Genomic DNA, 6,000 nt, shown 5'->3' with positions numbered 1-6,000 from the left:
AATTGCCTGATCGCAATGAATTGCGGTATGTCCTATCTGATTTTGACGTATTGTTTTTGCATTAGATATGATGCTGCACCAAGAAATATTCCTTGCCAGGATCCACATTGTAGCAACTGTGGCCATCGCAAGGGTCCTCGTTGATAAATTCGTCCAAACGCAGATGCAACGTCAGTTGCTGTTTTAGTTGATATTGGTTCTGCTTCTTTACATCTACTTGCAACGTCAATGTCAGTTAACGCGTATTTGTATGTGAGTGATTGACGTGTACGTGTTTTAATAGTATCGTGTGGTAAAAATATCTGCTTGATGAACTTGGGAAAGTATATATATATATATATATATATATATATATATATATATATATATATATATATATATATATATACAGGGCCAATAAGAGGGGTGGCCATGGCGGAACAACACTTTTTTAATTTTATAAAAGACAAATTTTGTTTGAACAAGAACTAGGAGAGGCCCTGGTGTTTTTTACCCCAGGGCCTGTGATCTTTCTCTTGGCCCCGTATATGTGTATATATATATATATATATATATATATATATATATATATATATATATATATATATATATATATATATATGTATATGTATATATGTATATGTATATATATGTATATGTATATATATGTATATATATATATATATATATATATATATATATATATATATATATATATATATATATGTATATATCTATGTATATATCTATGTATATATATGTATATATATATGTATATATATATATATGTATATATATATACACGTTTTAGGTGCGTTGTGGGCAGTCATCCCGAAAGTGGGTTTACGGGAAGGACATGATATAGTTTACATTTCAAATCAAAATACATATACATAGGTTGTATTTCTTACATAGTAATTATGTATATGTTGAAAATAAGTATATACACTTATGTTATAGTCCTATTCATGTTTTCGGTTCGTGGGCAGATATATATATTTCATGGGCAGTTTTGACCTTTAGGTTGAAGATGACAAAGTAACTGCCCAAAAATACGTTCACGAAGAACAAACATATAGCATTCTGCCCGTGAATACGGTCACGGGAACAATATATAGCGTACTGCCCACGAATACGTTCACAAGTAACAAATATATAGCATGACTTTCCGGTGTGCGCGCGCAAAATGGTTGTCAAGACACGACGATAAACATTAATCTATTAAAGCATCCTTTGCAATGGCCAGCGTACATATAGCGGACGTGAGGTTCGTTTTTCACAGCTTGTTTGAAATAAATGGATGATTATATATCCAGTGTAACAACTTGTCTTGACAGCTTATGGATGCTAATGTTTGACATTTATTGTGAAGATGATTGTTCACTGCTTGTTGATGAATTCGTAGCTTCTGTTAATCGATGCTATAGCTCAATTTAACTGTCATACACTGATATGTTTAAGTCTGCTTGCACAGTTAACTATGCAGAGTTATGGAAATATAACAAATTGGTTTTAATAACTTTCAGAGTTTGTTTTACTATTACTCAATATTTGTTTCAAGTACTATAAAGGCTGTGATAGGTTGGGTGGCTTAGATTACAAATCAGGCCCTTCTCACTTGGGGGGGGTGGGGGGTGGGTACTGCCCATTATGAATATTACTGGTCCTAGATGTCCAACCTGATATTTATGACATATAGGTTCAACATCTTACTGCCAGCAGAAATGGTGTTCTGTAGTATTTTTCCCAGTCAATAGTTTATGGATATATTATGTCATGTACTGTGCTTGTTTAATTCTCTCATCTCAGTTCTGACGTTACCATTGAATGCTATAATGTTCCCAGACATCCGGTATTCTTGGTTATTAAAATTATATATATACACAGATAACTGAAGGTGAGTTCTCATTATTCCCTAACAATTGTAATTAGTGGGGCTGTAGCAATTGATGGTCTGAGAATTCAAGTTAACTGGTTCAAAACTTGGGTAAACAACAAACTGTTTTCTTCCTTTGACAGGCATCATAAAGTTTTGCATCTTTGTCTCTCTGATGACTGTGGTACACAAGTTACAGACTTTGCCTTAGAATGAGCCTGATTTTTGATACTTGTTACTGAATGGGGTGGGGTAGGGAAGTAACAAAATTATTAAAGGTGGAATGTATGCAAACCATGCTGGAAATAGATATGTGCCAGCAACTGCAACATGTAAGCTTCAATCAATTTGGAAACTATAAGCTTTATCCTGTAAATATTAACAGTTCACACCCTGTATAAAAGGTGATTTTGTGTTTGATTAACTGGAACTGTTAATTTATTATGTTAAGGAATTTATTGTTTTAACCCTAGTAAATGTAATATAATTAGGTCAAAAGTTCCAGTTTGTTTATTGTTTCCAGAGTTGATTATTGTAACTGGAAGAACCTGTTTCTAAGTGTTAAATGAAACGAAAGAGATATTGTTTACTCAAGTGATATAAAATAAAAGTTTAAAATGAACTGAAAGAAATATTGTTTATTCAAGTGATACAAAATAAATGCAAAAGTGTATATTCATTAAGAAGTGTATTGTCAATTGCAAATAAATGAAGATTTATCTTATTTTGTTCTTTACTTGTGTACAAAATTATACCTGGATTGGGCAATAATTACTTGGACTCCATTTGGAAAAGAAAAATCTATATGTCCTAAATACCTAATGTTCATATCATAATGCTCTTTTAATGGATGATTATGCTTTTCAGCTGACGTTACCATATTGCCAAGTGAACTAATAGTATGGCCTTCGGTGTGGCCCACTAATCACATTTGTAAATGAATTATGCATACAATAGAGAAATAGCTCTTAAAATATCTTATGAGTTGAACAATGTGTGTACAGAAATAAACATGAAGCAAATCTTTGAACTTGTATGCCACACATGCAAGTGAATTGGTGGTTTTCATATGTAACTTGTGTACTCTTATGACTTTTGTCTATATTACTTTTAGCCATTTCTATTCACACACCAGAACACAACCTTTTTTGTCTGATTCAGGTACTAATGCAAAACTTATTTCAGCTGTAACTGAAGTATACAGAATTTTTCCTGACGTTGAGGCCTACTGTGTAGACAGTATAGCTGTAAGTCATCAAATCAAATGGAAGACAACAGTGTGCAGTTGAAGAAAATGATATATACCCAGTACCATTTAGAGTTATCTTAAAGAAAAGTCACAATGCACACTGATACAAGTAGTTTTAGAAAATGCATTTGTTCCACATACATTTTAACTTAACCCAAAAGTTCAGTCTCTTGCCTAAAATTCAATCAGATGTATGCATTTATTCCATAAAACACAAAGATATAATGAACCAAATCATTTTCATTATTGAGTTAGGTAGTAGGCTATGTTAAAGAGTGCAATCACTTTATCGATTTTTTTTTCCATTACATTTTTATTTATTATAAAATGACATTTCTTAGTGGAGTGCTAGCAACTGTAACTTGAGGAATATTTTGTACATGCTGGCCTAAGTGTCATGAATATACTGTGCTACATTTTGCTTTATTAGGTATAATACTATCATGAGACTTGCTTGATTAAATCCTGAATTTGTCAGTTACACTTACAAGTCCACTGGTAGAATTTAAAATCTGTGACAGTTTGGGAACTTTTTTTGCAGTAACTGCAAATCACTTTGCCTTCACAGTCAATGAATTCAAGCCATTGATAATTGTCAAACCATTGTGACTGAAAATGTGATTGTCTCTTAGTTGTGTCCTATTTGATAATTTTGCTGCCACAGAGTCTGGATTGTGTCTCTGAAGAAATAGTTCATCTAGACTCTGTTGCAGTATTACATTTTATATGTTCAATTTAATGAATTTTCTTTCTTTGAATCATTCTTATGTCATAACTTGCGAAAATAGTTTAGTTAACAATATTTATTCAAACAGAAAAGATAACCTCACTTGACAAATCATCCTACTAAAGTGATCATGGCATACACTTTTATCTTTGAAATTCAAATATTGCCCACTCGTTAATTAACATAACTAATATTGCACATTGAAGGTGATCATATGTATCATCAGTTTTAAAAAAATAAAGACATAATACTATCATTTAATCACTGCATACAGGAAACAGACACTTGTGTCTGTAAAATGCCTTTCATTGGATTACTTTGGTTTATTAAAACCAAACAGCAATCCACTCAGGATTTTCTAGGATAGATACAGAGAATATATTATGGTCATTCAGAACGCTATCAATACATCAGACCAGATTGTTTTTGTTATTATTTAGGCAAAATAACTTAGTAAGTCAGATGGCAAACATGAGGATGGTGATAGGTTATGTGGAATTTGCATTGAATCATCTGATCCCAGAAGATTTGATACAATGTCACTGGCTGTGGTAATCATCAAGTGCAGTTGCACGGCACCATAAGACTTATCAAGATACCATAAGCTAGAAAGATGAAGAAAAAGAAAAACGATGACCCAAAGACAAATCCTGCAAACTGTGTGCAAAAATGATTCCACAGATTATAGATGAAAACTTTACTATATTTAGCTTCAAGATATTAATAAATTCGGATTACTTCCTCCAGTCTGCTACAGTAATTCATGCCCATTGCACTCATAAATTGATTATAGTCCTTGCAGTATTTTGTGTGGGCCACAATATTTTAATTGATGCAGCTGATGCTCCATTCTTCAGTTCATTGTTGATTCAAACATAGCAATGTCCCTTTGGGATGTGTGCATAAATAAAGAATGCCTGTCCCTTCATTACCACACTTGTTGAATTTATCGTGTCTCTCTGAAAACTGTACCATGTGAGAAAGAATTTTATAAACAAACTGGACATAAGTATTGCTAGACATATACTCAGACCTGAGACTTCATAAAAGACTGCTTACTTGTGAGGCATTATTAGTGCTAGGGCTTGAGGTAATAACTTGCTATATGTTTGGTAAGGCAAAATAAGGGGCCTTATGACTTAAATTGAAACTGTGAAAAAACAAAAGGTTCAAATGCAATAAACTTTTGTTTTTCCTCATTTGTTATATTACAGTGCCATGAAAGGTCATTTCTTTTATCTTTTTAATCCCTTGCCAATTTTAAGTCATCATCACTAACCAAGTCTCTAAATCAATTCTTGGCATATTTAGCTAAAATGGTGTCTACTGTTCCATTATATCATTGATTGTTTAGCTTGCTTGTATGGAGCTTAACACCATTTTTCAGGACATCATAGACTTTACATGGCAGCCAACATATTTATTGGAAGAAATCAACACACATAACGCTACTGGCAAGCTTTCTCATATACACACATTGGTTGGACTAGAGAGAGTTGATTAGTGATGTGTATGCCTAGACCATTCTATAATCCAGGGCCCCATGATTGAATACAGCTTAAAGAAATTAACCCTAATTCAATTTCCTTGTTGCATTTAAATCATAACACCCACCATGCAAAGTGACACATGTCTCAAGATTTTCAAATTTGTATATGTTTTGCAACTTTTAATTCTGAGTTGATGCATGTGGATGTGGAAATTCAGTTACTGAATACTTAGCTACTTATATAAGGAGCTCTCACACTGGTAAAAGCATGCAATTGGGATTGTATTTGCAAGAGGGCAATTAATTGTTCAAAATACTGTTTTAGCTAACTACATATGCGAAGGGTTGATGTATAAAAAAGAGGATCAAGAAATCCTAGCTGGTAAAGATAATTGTATCCAACTTGACAGAAAGTGAGAAGGCCTTTTAATTTTGTACAGCAGTTTCATTAAGGAACCAACTATAATACCATTAGAAGTTTATGAGCAGCAAAAACCACATTTAGGACCAACTAGACATCAAAACCATATGCATAGTTCCATTTACGGCCAACCAGACATCAAATAGGTCATCTAGTGAAAGCACAATGTCAAAATGACCAGCCATCTAGGAGAAGTAGCAAGGAAGGGGTTTTCCAGATGCCCATTAAAACAGCCATATTGGAGGTTAGATTGGCACTA

The sequence above is a fragment of the Sinohyriopsis cumingii genome, chromosome 15 (genome assembly GCF_028554795.1).
Source record: "Sinohyriopsis cumingii isolate HCF-2022 chromosome 15, ASM2855479v2, whole genome shotgun sequence".
Classification (NCBI taxonomy): domain Eukaryota; kingdom Metazoa; phylum Mollusca; class Bivalvia; order Unionida; family Unionidae; genus Sinohyriopsis; species Sinohyriopsis cumingii.
This window is presented reverse-complemented; position numbering follows the sequence as displayed.